This window comes from Fukomys damarensis, unplaced genomic scaffold (genome assembly GCF_012274545.1).
Source record: "Fukomys damarensis isolate Sample0158 unplaced genomic scaffold, DMR_v1.0_HiC HiC_scaffold_19, whole genome shotgun sequence".
Classification (NCBI taxonomy): Eukaryota; Metazoa; Chordata; class Mammalia; order Rodentia; family Bathyergidae; genus Fukomys; species Fukomys damarensis.
Window position 1 is genome coordinate 18,496,993 of NW_022900931.1, and position 20,046 is coordinate 18,517,038.

The window sequence follows — 20,046 nt, forward strand, 5'->3', positions numbered from 1 at the left end:
TATATATTTTTATATTTATATAAAAAGACCAATAATAGCAGTATGTTATGCATCAATAACAGCAACAGCTTCTCCAGGTTCTGCAGTCATCTGAACAAAATTACAGACATTCAGCACATTCCATTAAAAAAACAAAAAACAAAAAAAAGAGAAAAGAATAATATCCAGATAACTGCAAATTTCTGTTGCTGTTGTGGTACCTGGCACCATTATTTTTTAATTAGCATCTTAATCATCATCTGGAAAGAGAACATTCTAGAGTAATATCTTTAAAAATAGCTCTGATAAAGCATGGTCACTAGTACATATCATAAAACAGGTACAAGATATTTTACATTCACTGAGGTATGATATAGTACCGTCCTACATCAATAATACTAGAATCAGTTTTGGTCTGCAATTTGCTTTGTCTGCAAATAAGATTGCTATTTCTGGGCTCCTGTCACATGGAGAATTGTTTTCCATTCTTTCACTTTCAGTCTATGGGCTTCTTTTTGCACTAGGTGTGTTTCTTGTATACAACATATCATTGGATTTTGCTTCTTATTCCATTTTGCCAATTTCTCTTGATTGGTGAGTTGAGGCCATTGACACTGATGGTTATAACTGATATGTACTGACTTATTATTGACATGTTATTGGCCTTTTGTTGACTTTTTTTACTTTTTCACCTTCTCCTTTTAGTTTCTTGCCTTGCCTATTTGATTTGCTCTGTTGGGCCTCATGGTGTTGTTGCCTTCATTGTCTTTTTCTAGGATCTTGTTTAGAATTGCTTGTAGTGCTGGTCTGGTATTCATGTAGTTTCTCAGGTGTTCTTTGTCATGGAAGTATCTTATTTCCCCATCCATTTTGAAAGAGAGTTTTGCAGGATACATCAGTCTAGGTTGGAGGCTGTTCTCTTTTAGTACTTGAAATATCTCACTCCAGGCTCTCCTTGCCCTAAGGGTTTGTGTTGAAAAGTCTGCTGTGATTCTGATGGGCTTTCCTTTGCATGTGATTTGTTTCTTTTCTCTTACTGCTTGTAGTATTTTGTTCTTCTGTTGCGTTTCTGGGATCTTGATTATTATATGTCTAGGTGTAGATTTTTTTTTGATTGTGGCTAGTTGGTGTCCTATATGCCTCAGTTATCTGAATGTCAAATTCTTCCCCTTTGTTTGAGAAGTTTTCTGTCATTAATTCTGTGAACAGCTTTTTAAAGTCATTTGTGTTTTCTCCTGCTAGTTCATGGATTCCTATCAGTCTTATGTTATTCTTCTTTGCATCATCTAGGAGTTGTTGGATTGATTTCTCATGATCCCGTACGGTTTTTAAGAGACCTCTCCTTTCATGGGGGTCACTGACTGCAATCTTATCTTCTATATTTGAGAGTCTATCTTCGCATTCTTTTATTCTGTTGCATACACTTTCAATGGAGTGTTTAATCTCCTGGATATCTGTTTGAATCTGTTTTATGGATTCCATTTCTTTCCTATGTTGGGTGTTTATTTTTTCCATTTCTTTTGTGTGTGTGTGTGTGTGTGTGGCACTGGGGATCGAACTCAGGTCCTTGATGAGGCAGGCCACTGAACAGATGAGCTAAATTCCTGGCCTCTTTTCCATTTCTTTCTTATGCTGGGCCTTCATGGCTTCTATCGTGGTCCTGAGCTCATCTATTTTTTTTGTCAGTTCTGCTCTAGAGTCTCAAATCACGACTTACATTTTGCTCACCATCTCTACGGTTATTTGGGAAATTATTTCTGTTTTGAATTTTTCTAGAGCCTGATTGATCTGTTTTGTTACTTCCTGTTCTTTGAGTTCAGGGTGTTCTGCTGATTCACTATTGGCCTTTTCATCCTCATTTGCCTTACTGTTTACCATTGGTGAACTGGAAGTCTGTCTTTGTGTCTTGCTTAAATGTTTTCTCATTTTTGCTTTTGTTGTCGGGCTGTCCTTGGTTTAATCTCTGGGTTATCACCCAAATCTTCCTGATATAGTTGTGCCCTAGCTTCTGGGTCTCTAACGACCCACAGACATTCTCATCTTCATAACATCCGAGAAAAGAGCTCATCGAATCAACCACAATCCTTTATCCCAACTGATACAATCAGCAACACATTATGATCAAGCACAACTTGGAAACTGACCACCTGTGGTAGTCACTAGTCTATCACCCTTAAACCATTTGAAATAAATTGAAATCAAGAAGCAGTCCAGAACATGTCTGCAGTGAACAAACTTTTCAATATAGTATATTTACCATTTAAAGGCTCAGACACAGTTAGGACTCAAGACCCCTGATCTCAGTTAGCTAATGGCTGAACCCCATGACACAGACTGACCTCGGGCTGCAAGGCCCAGATTGAATTCCCCAATCTTCTGAATGGTTGAACTCCACACCGTTCTACTACAGGTTTCCCACGCCCTTTCTTTAAAGATGTTCATAGTTGGGAACTCAGAAAAATACCCTTTATGACCACCTCTGCCTCTGAAGAGTGGGTCAAAAGACTGGCACAGTCAGGAGGTCTGAGTGTGCGTGGGGGAGGGGGGCGGGGAGTGAGGGGAGTTATGGGGGTTCAGGAGCACCCGCATGCCTACCTTCCTGGCCCTGGAGCGATGGCGGCTCCAGGAGGGAGAAGGCGTGGCTCTCCTTCCCGCTGTGGATCAGGGCCCAGGGTACCTTCCTGGTGCTTTAGCAATGTCCTGAAATTTTTATTCTTAAAAACACACCTAGGGGCTGGAATGCAGTTGAGCAGTAGAACACTTGCCTAGCATACACCAGGACCTGGGTCTTGAAGGGTAAGAAACATAAACAAGCAAATAAAAATCCTACACATCTACTTAGGGAAAAGTTAACAAACATATAAATGTATGTAATTATGACTTAGAGCTGTATCACAAATGGTCATAACTTTCCTAGTCAGGAAAAATGTACAACTTTAAAAATATAAGTAGGATTGCCTGGTGTGGTGGTCCACGCCTGTAATCCCAGCACTTGGGAGACCGAGGGAGGAGAATCGCTGTGAGTTCGAGACCAGTCTGGGCTACATAGTGAGTTTCAGGTCAGTCTCAACTACATAGTGAGACCCTGTCTCAAAAAAAAATTCAGTCTAGGGTGGAAGGGGTGAAGGGAGGGCAGGGACAAGGGGAAAAAATGAGAACCAAGACCTGTCATGTAAAGGTACAAGGTCCCAATGATGAATGTAACTGTACTGTATACTTAAAAAGTACCAATAAACTCAATAAAAAAGAAAAAAAATTCAGCCTAGTTTGACCTAATTTGGCCCAAGGGACTTGAAATTGGTTAAGAAAATTTCCCCCATCCTCCCACCCCCGTTTCTTTCTCTCTCTCCAGGCACTCTGCCACTTTGCTACATCCTCCTTTTCAGGTCGTTTTGACAGACAGGTAAGCAGATAAGATTTTCAACACAGTACAGTGAAATATGGGCTGTGGACTCTATCACTTGTTTATGGGAGGTCAATGAACCCATTAAGATTTTTATTTATCATTATCAACCAAGGCTTTTAGTAATGTATATCTTGTATGAACTCAGTGTACTAACATCTCACAATTTTTAGCATGTGGTGGCCTTTTTATAACATTACCCTGTGTTCATCAAAGAAATATTTAGGGGCTGATGGTGTAGCCCAGGGGTAGAGCTTGTGCTTCTGCTTAATATATGCAAAACCATAGGTTTGATCCCTAGCACTAAAATGAAATAAGATAAATTTAGACCTACTCTGTCTCAGACACTATATTATACTGTAGAGGTTAATTCATACAGAAGGAAATAAATGGTTTTGATACATGTTTTTTTTCTTTAGACCAAGTCTCGTTATGTTGGCCAGGCTGGTCTTGGACTCTTGAGCTCAAGCCATCATCCTGCATAGCTGGGACTATAGATACTTGTCACCTGAGCTGCCTGATGTACCCCATGATCTTAGATAAAGAGAATATTTTCATTTTATTGGTGCAAAATTAATCTAAGTGATCTAGAGTTGCCACCAAATATTTCAAGGTCATCAACAATGGCAAACATGTACTGAGTAGGTACTAGGTACCACTGTATTAAGTGATTTACCTTTTCATTTTTTAGGTTTTTTGAGGCAGCATGTCATCATATAGTCAAGGCTGTCATCAAATTTTTAATCCTCCTGCCTCAGCCTCCCAGTGTAATAGAATTACATGCGCCACTATGCCCAGCAATTTACGTTTTATTTAATCTGCATAGTAATATACTGAAGTAGTTAGTGATATTATTTTCATCTTGTAATGAGAAGACTGAATGCCCGTGGTCTTTCAACTAGCTTAACTTTACATACCTGCTAAGCAGACCCTGAATTCTGATTCAGGAGCCGGATAAGCAGTCCAGTTGGCTGATTTGTGCCATGGTGTACATCTAGTTAAAAGATGATTCTAGTCAGCAGTTCACAGTTTCATCCAGGGCACACTTAAAAATTGGTTAAGAGGATAGATTTCATGTTATTTTTTTTTTTATCAAAATAGGAATGAAGGAAGAAAAAAAGAAATGTATGCAACCATCAATATTATGCTTATCATGAATCTTAATGACATACAGAAATGCATGAAATATTTAAAAATTTGTATATAAACCCCAAATACAATGTGGTATAACCTATGTAAGATATGTGTGTAAAATTATTTACTGAATATATATGTGAATACATATATATTTTATGATTACATGTTACATGTGGCAGATTGATTTTTTTTAAAAATAGGACTTGTGCAAACAATATTTTTAGTCATTAGTTATCAGACATTGTCAGGTTCTTTTTTTCTCATCTTTTTTTTGGGGGGGTTACTGGGGATCAAACTCTGGTCCTTGCTCTTGCAAGGCAGGTGGCGGAATTGCTGAGCTAAATCCCCGGCTCTCTTATCTTTTTATATCTATACTTTTATATATCTAAATACATTTTAGGCAGTGATGTTAGATTTATGTTGTGGTACTGAATAAGAGATAAAAATGTGAATTGTTAATTAAAATCATTTGCTTTTGATCAGCTGGGGGAAAAGCAAGACCAAGAGAGAAAAATAAAAATAAATAAATTGCTAAAGAAGGAGAAAACCTTTAATAGCTAAATTAGAAAATGAAAAAACAAAAACTGAAAACTTAATTTCTCTCAAATCCAAGATTATTTTATTTTAACATTTTATTGTCCTTTATTGCATTTGAGTTTTTTTTTAAATCCTATGGTAATTACTGAATAATCAGGGGGGAAAACAGGTAAGAGAAAGTTTCAGGCTGTGCTCCTCTAGGCTGTAACACCCAACTAGCCACTTCCTCAGACAAAAACCTTTGTGAAAACTTTAAAACTTAAGGATGAGACTGAGATGCCAAAAATAAATTAATAAATTAATTAATAAATTAATTAAAAATTATAGTGAAGGTAGAGGAAACAGGCTTACTTTGACCATATTGACCGCTTCCCTCCCCAAGTCAGAGCAATGCCACAGAGAGAGGATTACCCTTGGACCTGCAGATCTTCCATGGGAAATGACAATAATTAGGCAAATTTAGCTTCCCTAGCATTCCAGGAAACCCACTCCAGTCTTGTGCCTTTGAGATCCGTGCAAGCAAGGCAGGACTAGACCACCTGGAGTCAGGTAGAAACAAGAACAGAAGGGGAAGCTCACAGGCCTCAGCATGCTTATCTTGGTGGTAACTCCATGTTTCTGCCCACCCTAGAAGTGTCTGATCAGTTAGATCAGCCAACAGCACAGCCCACTCATAAAACCCAGCTAGTTTCTCTCAGCAGCATAGAGGGAAGTTTACTGTAGCTTGGGTCCCTAACCATTGAGCAACTCTGCCTGACCCAAGAGCCTACTCCAAAGCCCTCTGCGGGGAGACAAGCCTGGACTATGCACTTCTATAGAGGATAGCCTCTGGTCCCATCCATTCTGACTAATCTTGGAGCTCAGCCTGAAGCCCTGCCCAACTGGAGAATCCAAAGAGTGGTACCACCCACAGAGGCACCTGGCCTGATTAGAGGCCATTGCACTGCCCAGGCAGTGGTGGCACCAGTCAGTTGAGTCCAGTCAGCCACTCCACCCAAGAATGGAGCCCAACAGAACCTTCCTAAGGTTGCTCCCTACCGAGACTAAATAAAAAAGGTTTAGCCTTTTGTTGTTGAATGAGATCAAAGTTAACTTATTATCAGCTTGAAGTATCTTATTATAACTGTAAGTTATTTTATGTAAGTTTGCTGGTAACCACAGAGCAAAAATCTGTGGATGCCCAAAACATAAATAGAAATGATTTAGAGTGTACCACCATAGAAAGCCTCAAACCACAAAGGAAGACAGTAAGAGAGAAAGACAAAAACAAATAACCAGAAAACAAATTACAATTTTTTTTCCTGCAGTTCCTGTGTTGGAAATTAGCTCCCAATGCCTCAGTGTTAGGTGGTAAAAGCTAACAGAAAGCATTTATACTGTAGTGGGGTCCTTACAAAAGATGAGTTTGCTATTCTCTTACCCATGTGTTGCCTCTCACAAAGATGTATCAAGAAAACCCTCACCAAACGCCAGCAGCTTGATCTTGGACTTCCCAACCTCTGAAACCCTACGTCAGTACGTTTTTGCTCATTATATACTAGCTGGTCTGTGATATTTTGTTATAATAGCACAAAACAGATGAACGCCAATGTAATGAATTAAATCCTTTAATGGCAGAAAGGCTAAATGGGAAAACAAAACACAACATAAAACCGAAAGACTCAACTATATGTAGCCCAAAAGAGATTTGCTTCATTTTTTCTGGACACAAATAGCTGACAGCGAATGGATGAAAAAGACATTTCAGGGGGTTGGGGATTTCAGCTCAGTGGTTCTGCTGCCTGCATCACAAGCACAAGGTCCCAAGTTTGATCCCTGGTACCCAAAAAGAAAAAAAGAAAGAAAAGACATTTCACACAAATGAAAACCAAAGCAGAGCAAGGGCAGGTATATTTGTATCAGATTTAAAGTTCAAAACTGTAGAGAGACAAAGCAACCCAATATACAGCAATAAATAATTAAGAGAAAATACAATTATAAATCTATATGCAGCTAACATTGGAGCACTTAAATATATAAATCAAATGTTAAAATATCGTAAGGGAAAGACAGATTGGCATTCAAAAATGGTAGCAGCCTGTAGTACCCTAATCTCAACAACAGACAGATCATCCATAAAGAAAATTAAGAAAATATGGACTTGATCAACACTAGCAGACATATACATCTAATACCAATCCATCCAACACCAACAGAATCATTTTCTTCTCCAGGATAGATCATATGCTCTGTTAAGAAAAAAAAAAAAAACAAAAAACAGCAAATTTAAGAGGATTAAAATCATGTTAGGTAACTTCTTGAATCACAATGGTATAAAACTAGGGAAAAAAATGTGGAAATTAAGTAACATGGTCCTGAGCAGCCAATGGGTCAAAGAAACCAAAACAGAAATGAAAATGGAAACAATGTGGGTCAGGGATTTAGCTCAATGGCACCCCGCCTATGTGTGTGGGGGGAATGTGTGAAAGCTGAGTAAGGTGAGATAAGCTTGGAATCCATGCATTCTAGGGTGCTGCTGAGGCAGGAGGATAGCAAGTTTGAGCCTGTTCTGATCAACTTCGCAGTTTTGTGAGATCCTGTCTCAAAAACAAACAAACAAACAAAAATTAAAAAAGACTGGGGATGTGGCTCAATGCAAAGACCCTGCATTTAACTCTCAGTACAAAACAAAACAAAACCTTAGGAAATGCAGCAAAAGGAAATCTAAGAGGCAAATCTATGGCAATAAACGTCTACACCAAATACAAGATCTCAAATAAATAGCCTAATATTACACCTTTCAAGAACTTGAAAAAGGACAGAGCTCAAAATGAACGAAAGGAAAAAAATAACAAAGACAGCTCAAAATGAACAAAAGGAAGGAAATAATAGTGATCAGCACAAAATGAGCAAAAGGAAATAACAAAGGTCAGAAAGAACAGAAATAAATGAAAGAGAATAAAAAAATATACAAAAGCTCAGCAAAAGAAGGATCTGGTTCTTTGAAAAGATGAACAAAACTGACAAATCCTTAGCTATATTAAGAAAAAAAAGATAAATAAAATCAGAAATAAAAGAGGAGATACTACACCCGATACCAAAGAATCAGAAGAAATTACTCTGAATAGTTATAGCCCAGCACGTTGGTTGTTGTAGTCAGGGGTTTACAAGGGAAATAGATTGAATACAGGACACATAATTTATAGGATGAGTTTATAACAGCTATCCAAAAAAATCAAATGCAGAGAAGTGCAAGATATCTAGCTGTACACTAGAAAAGAATCCAGCCAAGGGTTTGGATCCCATAGCAATGTTCTGCACAAGTCCAGATAAAGGCCTAGAGTCCAAGGCAGCGTTCTGTGTGAGTCCAGACAGTGGCTTGGAGCCCAGAGCAATTTGCTTGTCCATATCCAGGATCTGCACCACGAAGGCCAAAACATCAGTAGTGGAAGCCAGAAAACGTGCACCAGTGGGGTGGGGGATTTGTGCCACCAGGCTGAGGGATCTACACTGGAACAAGGAAGTGACGCTCATGGTGAAGGTCAGAGCTCCCCTGGTGAGAACGGCAGCCATTGCCAGCAACAGCAAGGCCCTGAACTCCTCCGACCAGAATAGCCAAGTTCACATCAGAAAAACCATCCGCATAAAGTTTCTCCTAGGGAATCAATAGTCCATTGTGATCATCTCCTCCAGTTCTCCTTTTATGCCACTGGCAACAATTCTCAGGCGATCTTCCACAACCCACCATGCTGATTCAGTTCAGCTAGGCGTTCCAAGTTGTTGACCATTAGTTAATCCTCCACACTAGAGAACCTAGAAGAAATGGATAAATTCCTAGACACATATAATTCACCATGACTATATCTTAAAGAAAGGGAAAATCAGAACAGACCAGTAATTAATAAATTGAATCAATAAACAGTCTCCCATCAAAGAAAGGTCCAGGAGCTGATGGCTTTACAAGGTGATTTCCTCCAAACATTTAAAGAACTAATTACCGACCCTCAAACTTCCTAAAGATTGAAGAGGAAGAAACACCTCAAACTCACTCCTCTTACAAACCCAGCGTCTCCCCAACACCAGACAAGAACACTACAGGAAAGGAAAATTACAGGCCAAAGTCTCTTACTGACAAATACAAAAATCCTCACCAAAATGCTAGCAAACCAAACGCAACTGAACATTGAAAGGATCATTCACCATGATCGAGTGTGACGCAAAGATAAGTCCAAATGTATGAATCAATAAATCTGATACATCACATTAACAGCATAGAAGACAAAAAAAATCATGATTATATCATTACATACAAAAAAAGGCATCTAACAAAATTCCACATTTTTTTCTTGATAGAAACTCAACGAATGGAATGTATCTCAACATAAGAAAGGCCATATACGGCAGTCCACAGCTAATGTTATACTCGCTGGTGAACGCTTGAAAGTTGTGGGACCCGTCTGATTTCCCTCCATCAGCGCTTGCCCTGTTCAGCTCCTGAAGCCCCACTTCCTTCTTATTTTTTCTATCTCTTTCATTCAGGCCTGGCCTGCTCTTTGTTAACTTCTTAAGCTAAAGTATCTTACCATTTTTCTCTTATTTTCCAGTTAAAACTTTTTCCTATAAAAAAAAAAAATTGAAAGGGCCAGGAGTTTAACTCATTGGCACTAGGCCTGCCTGGCAAGTGCAAGGCCCTGAAGTCGATTCCCAGTACCAGTATCCAAAAAATATAAGGAACCCAAAACACCTCAACAGGAAGCAAACCAAGCTGGGCATGTTAGCATGTACCTGCAGTTCCAGCTTCTCAGTAGCCTGAAGCATAAGGATTGCCTAAGCTCAGGAGTATGAGGCCAACCTGCAGAGCAGATTGCAAGACTCTCCTCAGAAAAAGAAAAAGAAAAAGGGGAAGTGGGAGGAGGGAGAAGACAATCCAATTGAAAAATGGGCTAAAGACTCAAAAAAGGTGTATAAATAGCCAACAGATAGAAAATAAAACACTGAACAACACTAATTAGGGAAATCCAAAGAAATACCACCTCATACTCGTCAGAACGGCTCTTTTCAAAAAAATCAAAAGATGATAACAGATGTTAGTGAGACAGATGAAATATAACTCCCAACCTATTAGATGTAAAATGTACCACATTCATGGTCCCACAACATGGAGGAATGACGTCACGAAGCAAAGGAAAAAAAAAAGACATCAGAATTATGGCTGGAGGCACATCTGGAGAAGGCCGGGCCCCAAATGAAGCTGCAATGTCCAGGCCTACATTTGTCCCTAAGGGATAAACAATAACCGAGATTACATTATAATTAGCACCTCCTGATAGAGTAAGTCTAGATAGGCATCAGTTGCCCAGGTGGTGGGTGACCAGAACATCTGGGCCCATCCCTTCCCAAAAATGTTTTGGTTCTTTTCCGTACCCTTGCTGCATGATTCATTTCCATATTGGATCAATATTAGCTAAGTGGCTAAACTTGTAATCCTATAGACTGATTGTAGTCTGACCCATGTTGTACTACAGTGTGACTTTGCTGTATAAATACCCCTAACAAAGGACCTCTCCAGTGGCAGCCCCATTTGGAACCCCTCCTGTCTCTCAGGAGCTATCTCTCTCAATAAACCTTTCCTGCTCTTAACCTCCATTGTCCTTTGGAATTCACTCTTCAATTCATCAACTTGGCATATCCGACATCTAGAAAGAAGATTGGGAGTTATATTTTCCCTTTGTCAAGATCAGAAAATTCTTGTTTTCCCTTGAATATTTAGGTAACTTTCAAATTTCACTATTTCAAATAGTTGAGAGCAGCAGAATTTGCTGAAAATACTTCCAAAAAAAAGAGAAACAATATGAAAAAATTCTGAAAACAAAAGATATATAAAGATTGAGAAAAAAAAATTTTTTGAGACAGTCTTGCTACATACTTCAGGCTTTCCTTGAACTCACTATGTAGCCCAGGCTGGCCTCAAACTCACAGTGATCCTCCTGCTTAATCATCTCATGTGTGCTGGGATTAAAAGTTAAAAGTACATGCCAAAATACCCTGTTTGAAGAATTGTTAAATAGGGCATTATGTGTTAAAGTTACCTACTGGGAATATGTTTTGAGCTTTTTGTCATTTTGACATCACCATTTTGATAAAAATTTTTAAACTGAATTATGATTATTTCTAAATTGTTTAGTTGAAAAAGTAGTTTTTACCATATACATCTTTATTCCTAATAACACACATTCCTTCTCTCTCTCTCTCTCGCTCTCTCTCTTAAACACACACACACACACACACACACACACACACACACTCAATCAAGACCTCAATCATGTTAGGCAATTACTCTACTACTGAACTACATCTCCAGTAACAATCCAATCTTCTATAAAAAATATTTTTTCTTAAACTATGATAGTAGCAGGGGATTTAGCTCAGTGGTTCAGCCGCCTGCCTTGCAAGCGCAAAGACCTGAGTTCGATCCCTGGTACCAAAAAAACAAAACAAAAAAAAACACAAAAAAAAATCAAACTATGATAGTTACTGGTGATACAGGAAAAACCCCATTCACATTTGCATATTTTAGCTAAGTTAGTCTTGGTTGAGCTAAAAGAAGAACTATTTTATGAGTCTTTTGTTCTTCCCACTGCCCCTCTCTGGGGTATTTTAAAAATGATAAATAGAGTGCTTATTTTCTCCTTTCCTATTTTGAGGATACAATGCCTAAGGTCAAGAAATAACTTATGAGTGTAGATTCAATTTAGCAGCAGCCCATTTTGAGTATATTATTTTCATACTAATTATTTTCAGAGTATTGTTAATGTATTTTTGAATTTCCTTTTGAACTCAGTGTTTTGTTTTGTGTTTTGGTGGTCCTAGGAATTGAACTCAGGCCTGGTGTGTGCTAGGTAAGAACTCCAGGGCTGAGCTACATCCTCAGCCCTTGGGCTCAATTTTTATTTAGGAAAATCTTCATTTACTTCTTAATATTGTGCCTTTCTTCTCAACTGTAGGTTAATAATTATTGTTTTGTACAATTAATGTGTCATGTGGTTTTTGTTGTTGTTGTTTTGTTTTGTTTTTAATTGAATTTATCGGTACATTCTAGGTATACAGTACAGTTATACTCATTACTGGGATGTTGTACCTTTACATGCCAGGTCTTGGTTCTCATTTTTTTCCCCTTGTTCCCACCCTCCCTTCACCCCCTCCTCCCCTCCCCACCTTCCAACATTAATTTCATTCACTGTCCCTATACCTTTGGTCCTTTTCTTCCTATTTCACATTGCTAATTGCCCCGTTAGGATCTTGAGTACTATTTTAGTTTTTCACACCAGAGAAACTATTCGGTATTTGCATATGTGTGACTTATTTATTTCACTTAGCAGTTGTTTTGTTTTTTTGAGACAGGGTCTCACTATGTAGTTGAGACTGACATGGAACTCACATGTAGCCCAGGCTGGTCTCGAACTCACAGCGATCCTCCTGCCTCAGCCTCCTGAGCGCTGGGATTACAGGCGTGTGCCACCACGCCCGGCTTCATGTGTTCTGTTTTTAACATTTACTATTTTGTGACCAACTCAAGATATAAATAACATTTAAAAATCAAGTTATTTCTCCCAGACATATACATTTTTATTCCTTTTATAGTTAATGAGGACACTCTATGTTATTTGAATTTTTGTACCACTTTTCCTCTTTCCCTTTTCTCTTCTATCTTATTTTAAAATTTCTTCCCCTGAGTGTCTATGTATTGGCCTTATATATTTGTTTCATACATATGGTTTTGGGTCAAGCAGGCATACTTTAGGTTGGCAACTACACTTTGTGAGTACTGACTCAGAAGTGTAGGAGTAGGGAGAAACTCCTACTGGTTTTTGTAAAATATCTCATTCCTGTCATGTAGAACGATGTTAAAAATCCTTTGGACCAATCCTTAAATAGGTACACTTCAGCAGCAGGGGTACTGTTAACCATTTTGGAGATCTCCAGTCAGTTTTCTCTCTAATTAATAATACTGAGTTCTAGACCATCTGGTTCAGTGTATTGACAAGACAAAAGAATCCCAACTCAGTAAACTCAAAGAGATCGAATCCAGTGTCTCCTCATTATGGCTAATGACCTAGCACCATCACGGAAGTTAATTAATTAGTATGGTAGGCTTTGCTCTCTTAAAGTCATTGGATTTTGTCTCATTGTAGTCTAAGCACTTTTGAATGGTTATTATTGGATTGTTTGACAATCTCCTAGGTAGCAGTTACCTAGGCATCATGAGATTATCTCATGAGAGTCTCTCATCAATCTATAATTAATAGAGATACTTTCTGCCCATCTTAATTAAAAACTGGGATTTCATCTAACTCTTAGTGATCTTCAGAGTTTTCCTATCTATAAACCCTTCATATCTATAACAGGCCATCTCCCTACTTTCTACTTTGGTTTTAAGCAACTCGCAGATTCCAATGAGCTACCACTGTGTCCCTCCTCATTCCTTGCTATTGTGCTCTTTCCAGGTTATGTTACTGATAGCTTTGAACCACACAATGGGAAGAAAAGGAAAGTAACATGAGCAGACTTTGTAGCTTACAAAGGATCAGAGAAAGTAGGTCCTTGATAGTCTCTTTACTCCTTCCCAAGACTACAACTCTCCTGCCTCTGTTAAAACCTTTGATCCCTAGGAAGGCAGGGAGGGCTAGGGATTTAGCTCAGTGGTTCTGCTGCCTGCTTTGCAAGCACAAGGGCTCAAGTTCGATCCCTGGTACCAAACAACAACAACAACAAAACTGCTAGGCCAAGGAAAGCAGAGACGTGCATCTGGATGACCTCATCTATAATTCAGATCTGGATTTTGAAGTTTCTTTACTGAGCTAAGATTTAAACACTGGACTAGTTCCCTCTGGATGAAAAATGTCTTTTATCTTTGATAATAGTTAATGATCATGTACCATTTCATTTAGTCCAGATAAAAATTTAATAAGCGTTCAAAACATATTTGACTACTTACTAGAACCAGGAATTACTCTAAAGACTTATCATGTACTCTGCGTGTGTGTGTATGTGTGTGTGCCTGGGGATAGAATCTAGCGTCTTACACATGCTAAGCACATGCTCTGCCACTGAGCTACATCCTCAGTGCTTTTACTTTTGCATTTAAGACTGCTTGCATTTGCAATGCTGGGGATTGGACTCAGGGCCTTGCATACTCTAGACACACCACTCTACCACTGAGCTACATGCCTAGAACTCTGCATGTGTTATTATAGCTATTTAGCAGATGAGGAAACTGAGGCAAAGGGGGAGTAGGTAAATTGCTCAGATTTTACAGCAGGACTGGAAAAAACAGAAATTCTTTTAACCTCCTGCATTTCCTCACTAGGGCTTTTGGTTTGTGTTTTGTGCTCCTGGGGATCAACCCAAAGTCTCATTCATGTTAGCAAATGCCCTGCCACTGAGCTACACCTCTGGGCCCTCCTTTACTACTCTTAAAGAGCAAGAAAGCAACACTGTATCCTTTGGAGCAAGGGAGGTAGAATTTGAAGCTGGTGAACCCTGGCTTTCATTTGTGTATTTTGCATATGCTATAGATACACAAGTAGTAGGCATTAGAGATTGCTCTGAAATTTTCTCCAAAATATGGAAATATTGCTTAAAATGTTCATTACAAGTAGGCATGGAAATGAAGATATTAAAAGTTTATCTTAGGAATTGGTGTTACAATGATTAAGTGACTATGGGAAAAGGCTGGAATAGTAAAAAAATAGAAACATTATTCAATTTGGTATATGTGGAGTCTGAAAAAATTGTTTTAAACTACAGTGCAGTACATATTTATCCTGTTGCTTATTTTATCATTTAATAAATAATTATTCATACCCACGAAATGCTAATCATCAGCTAAACTTTGGGAAAAGTGGGTTGAAATCCCCAGGATTTAAGTAAGATAAATCCCTGATTTTTTTTTTTTTTAATCTTTAAAGTGATATTTTTGGGCCAGGCATGGTGGCACAAGCCTGTAATCCCAGCACTCCGGAGGCTGAGGCAGGAGGATCGCTGTGAGCTCGAGACCAACCTGGGCTACATAGTGAGTTCCAGATCAGTCTCAACTACATAGTGAGACCCTGTCTCAAAAAGAAAAAAAAAAAGTGATATTTTTGCCACTGATAAGTAAAACTATGATGGAAAATAGATCAGCACTTGTGAGCTTTTTATCATTACCATTTTTAAATAATAAGGACTGCTACACCAACTTTATTAAATTATGTGAAAAATAATATCTCAACATTATTTTTGAATAATCCACTTCTCCTCACCCCTAGTTTAAAATATTACCTTTAATGTGCCAGGCACAGTGATGTAAGCCTGTAGTTGTAGCTACTGGGAAGGTTAAGGCAGGAAGATCACTTTAACCCCAGTGTTCAAGGCCAGCCTAGGCAACGTAGAGAGAGTCTAGCGCTCACACACAAATTTACTTTCATGACACAGCAGATATCTCATATATTTTTGGATCTTTCTTTTTTATTAATCTGTTTATTCCTGTTCCTTTGGTAAGGTATATGTTCTTTCATTACTCATGTAATGATCTTTTAAAAAGTTTCCACGCCTGCATATTTTGTCTACTTTTTATTTGCATATATTTTATTTCTTTGAGAAAGTCCCAGCTCACTTGCCCAGGGTGGCCTCCAACTTGTGTTTCTCCTGCCTCAGCTTTCTGAGCACTGGGATTATAGGTCTGACCTCTCCTCCCTTGTCTATCATGTTTTATATGAAGAAAATTAGTGACAGTTTGTTTCCTTATTCAGTTAAACCCATAATTGTAATTTACAATATATAAGACACTAACCTAAGATTGTGGAGGATTTTAAGAGGCAAATGATAGAATCCCTGCTCTCAGAGCCAGGTGCTCACACTTATAATCACAGCTACTTGGGAGGGTTTTAAGGGTATAACTTAGGGGTAGCGTGTAGGCATGACCTTGGGTTCAATCCTCAGGAGGGAGTGCAGGTGGATTAGTGCCTGCTCTGAGCAGGTAATGTATGAAGTACACTTATAATCTCAGTATGAGAGGAGAGCTAGAACAGGTACCAACAGACATGTTACATAGAGTTAAATATTAGATCTTAAAACTGAGCTCACACACAGAAGTAGCACGGCCTGCCGTAGGTGTTTAATGAGGTTGTTGCAGCAGTTTTATAACCAGTTCCCCTAGGCTATCTTAAAGTTATAAAGTGCAGAACAGGTGCAGCCTTATTTTCATATAGCATCTCTGAAATCTAAGTACATAGGGATACTTTGTATTTTTTTGGTCGGGAAAGGGCAGAGCAGTGTTGTCCTTGAATGTCTAGTATTACAAATGTCTTGAATTCCTGAAGTTTCAATTCACTTTGCAATGACATTAACTAACTCTGGTTTTTCTGTTAGGTGTGTATGAGTGATTTCGCTTTAAACATGTTTTCAACTGGGTGGATGAGCTAGCTGTTGGACATGCCTACACAATCGTATTGCATAGACTATTTTCTTCGGCAAATTCTTCATCTTGTTACTCTGGTAACTAAATCTAACTCCGTTGTAATTAAAACATTTATGACCAGAGCCCCAGGATTTATATTCAGTAATCCTTTCATTACCTTATACAAAATGCTTATTGTGAAACGTTACAATGATTTTTTGCCAGTCACTTACATCGATGTAAATATACAATGTGGGTGTCAGAGCATAAGTGCCTACGTGTTTATACAGATGCATGAAAGAGAGAAGCAGGGATGGGGATGTAGCTCAATGACAGAGTGTCTGCCTAGCATGTGCAGGGCCCTGGGTTCTATCCCTAACACTACAACTGAGATCGATCGATAGATAGGTAAACAAAAGAAGTGACTTTCCACTAGGAAAATCCAGATAATCTCTAAGAATATTGCTGTAGTGTTAAACGGAAGAATGAATGGGATCTCAAGACAGACACAGGAGACTTGGAGGATCCTAATGTTATGCTACATATCAGAAAGGGACTGTGTTAGCTACTTCGTAATAATATCACATCTCTGTAACTATTTTGTATCCTCGAGATATATGTTCCAAGGTGCTATGCAATTCTATCAACATCCTGTAGCTAAGATAAGCCTGAAGATAACAAGTGGGACGGCCAGTGGCCAAGGAAATGACCAGGGCTAGGACAATTCACAATAGAGTACTCTGTAGTGATCAGCTAATACAACCTCTGGCTGGGAGCTCCTATGGGAGACTGGCAAAGTTTCAGAAACTAATTGGGTTGGCTTATGAATTCATTTATTGAGTACTTTCACATCCTAGGCACTATTCCGGACAGTGCAAATATGACAATAGATAAGATAAACTGTGGCTTTGCTCTCCTAGGGCCACCATTCTAGTGTAAAAGATGGACATTAGGAAAGGTAAACACTAATCTCAAGATAACTTACATTGTGATAAGTGATTGAGATATAGGGATATATATCTATACATGTATCTGAATATTGTCTGTCATTCTTGTGATTAAAAAAAGCAATAAGAAGGCCTGCTGGGAACAATTTTTGAGTAAAATTTGAATGATAAGACGACATACAGAGAGAAACCAGTAGATGTAATCCCAGCACTTGGGAGGCTGAGGCAGGAGGATCACTATGAGTTCAAGACCAGCCCGAGCTACATAGTGAGTTCCAGGTCAGTCTCAACTACATAGTGAGACCCTGTCTCAAAAAAACAAAACAAAACAAAAAAAACCCCCCCAAAAAACCAGTAGAAATCACGGAGCAACACAAACCATCCGAAGCAGAATAGAAATAAGAACAATGAGAGAGAACAGGCAGAACAGTTTTACAAACTAACAAGAAATGCAGGTTGGCTCCAGAAGCTGCTGTTGAATTTCTGAACTCCTTAGCTCCTGTTGTCTGCCAAGTGTATGCAAAAGTAGATGCATATGTTCAGTCTGCCATCTTTATATTTTTATTTATTTATTTTTTGGGGGATACCGGGGATCAAACTCAGGTCCCTGCGCTTACTGGACTGTCACCAGAACCACTGAGCTAAATCCCCGGCCCTGTCATCTTTATTTTGCTATAGAATCTATCAGATCTAAGCATTCCACTTTTTTTTTTTTTTTTTTTTTTTTTTTTTTTTTTTTTTTTTACCAGGGATTGAACCCCAGTCCTTGCGCTTGCAAGGCAGGCAGCAGAAGCACTGAGCTAAATCCCCAGCTCATTCTACTTATTGATCTGCCCATTTATCTTATCATTTCCACATTGAGGGACAGATTGTTACCAATTTTCAGTTCTCACCAACAATTCTGCAGTGAACATTTTGGTACACACTGTTTGTGTACCTGTGTGGAATTTTTTATTATACACCTGGAATTGAATTGCTAGGTGGTAAAGGAGGACTATCATTAATTATCTTCAATATTACCAAATTTTTCCAAAGCTCCTTAAGTTAAAAAAAGTGTAACTTGCATTTTTAGACTTCATCCCTTCACCTCCAGTTTAACGTGTCTCTCCTCATTTCATTTTACCTTGTCTTGAGTATGAGTTTTGGAGATACATCTTTGTAAACTTTTGGGCTATGTTGATTACCGCCAGACTAGAATGAATGCATAACCTGGTGTTTCTTGGGTATGTTTTTTTTTCTTTTTTGGGTATTTATCGAAACTAGGGCCTCATCAGATAGTACACGATTTTAAAACCATGCCAAGCCTAGCAGAGCCGGGTGGTGCACATCTGGAATCCTAGCTACTAGGGAGACTGGGGTAGAAGGCCCACAATCTTGAGGCCAACACGGACTACTTAGTAAATTATTTTTTTAAAGTAGCAGAAAAAAGGGCTGAGGAGGTCACCTGGTGGTAGAGCATTTGGCTAGCATGTTTGAGACCCTGGGTTTAATCCCCAGCACTGTAATGAAAAAAGGAGGAAAAAAAGCAAGTTTGAATCAGCTTCCTTGCTGTAAAGTTCTATTTCCCGTTTCTAGTTTAGGAATTTTACTGCTGTCCTTAACATATTTGTTTTTTTGATTTACAAAAGTATGCTCTTCCTGAAGAATTAGAATATAAATTTGTGTTCATAAGCACAAGGTCCCAAGTTCCATCTGCGGTACCAAAAAAAAAAAAAAAAAAAAAAAAAAAAAAAAAAAAAGAAGAAGAAAGAATATAAATTTGTGTGTCAAGTAATTTGAAGGTTAACTGAGTTGTTAGCTCTAATTTACTATAAAAAAATGTATTCATCATGTGATAAGTCCTTCAGAGAAAACATATTCTGAGATCAAGTCCCATTCCATCTTCTTCTATCATAAAAGAAACTGAGGAAGTCCCAATAAATTACTTTTGGATTATCGAGTTTCCAGCATTTCTTTACCGGTTGGAAACAGCTGCTATGAGACATTGATACTAAAGGCTTAAAGGGTAAGTTGTGAACTCCCAGGGCCCGCTCCGGGATACCCTGACACATTCATCCAGTCTCTAGCACTGTAATGAAAAACTACTTTTCTTTCCTTCCCCTTAGTCTTCATCCTACCTTCTAGCCCGTTTTTCCAAGCTTCGAATAATTCTGTGTGGTCAATCATCTGACCTTACAAATATTTACTGAAGTGTTGAATTTGTCTTGCCCCAATATCTTACCTAGTCTGAAATATTATATATCCTGTCAATGGGAATTTAGTTGCTATCGTAATTAAACTTTGTGGACCTCAGCACACAGCAGCCCCGGGATCAAGATGTTCAAGTTCATCCAGCCTGCCCAGACGTTTGCCAAATTCAGAGGTTGATCCTGGGGTTATTTCAGGGCGCCCGCCCCCACCGCCTTATCCTCAGCCTTAACTCAAACTCAGAGCCCCCTGAACATCTTGATCTGGTGAGCTTGAGCTCCAATGCTTTGCAGAGTTTCGGTTTATTTGGGAGCCGAGGCCCTGCGTCTCCCTAACTAGCGGCTCTGCGGGCTGTACGCAGTCACCGCGGCGTAACAAGCTGGCTGTGGAGCAGCGAGCCCTTTGTGCCCCGAGCTTGGAAACCAGGGCGGCTTGTGACG

General features: G+C 38.8%; 1 long non-coding RNA gene across 1 annotated transcript in view; it reads right to left on the reverse strand.

Moving 5' to 3' along the window:
• LOC104856190 overlaps positions 1-19,994 on the reverse strand; it is a 34,699-nt gene extending 14,705 nt beyond the window's left edge. Inside the window, exons 1-2 of the long non-coding RNA XR_778576.2 lie at positions 19,641-19,994; positions 4,300-4,427 (exon numbers count right to left, since the gene is read on the reverse strand). This is a non-coding gene — a long non-coding RNA (uncharacterized LOC104856190). The remainder of the gene's footprint in view (positions 1-4,299; positions 4,428-19,640) is intronic.
• Positions 19,995-20,046: the final 52 nt, after the last annotated feature.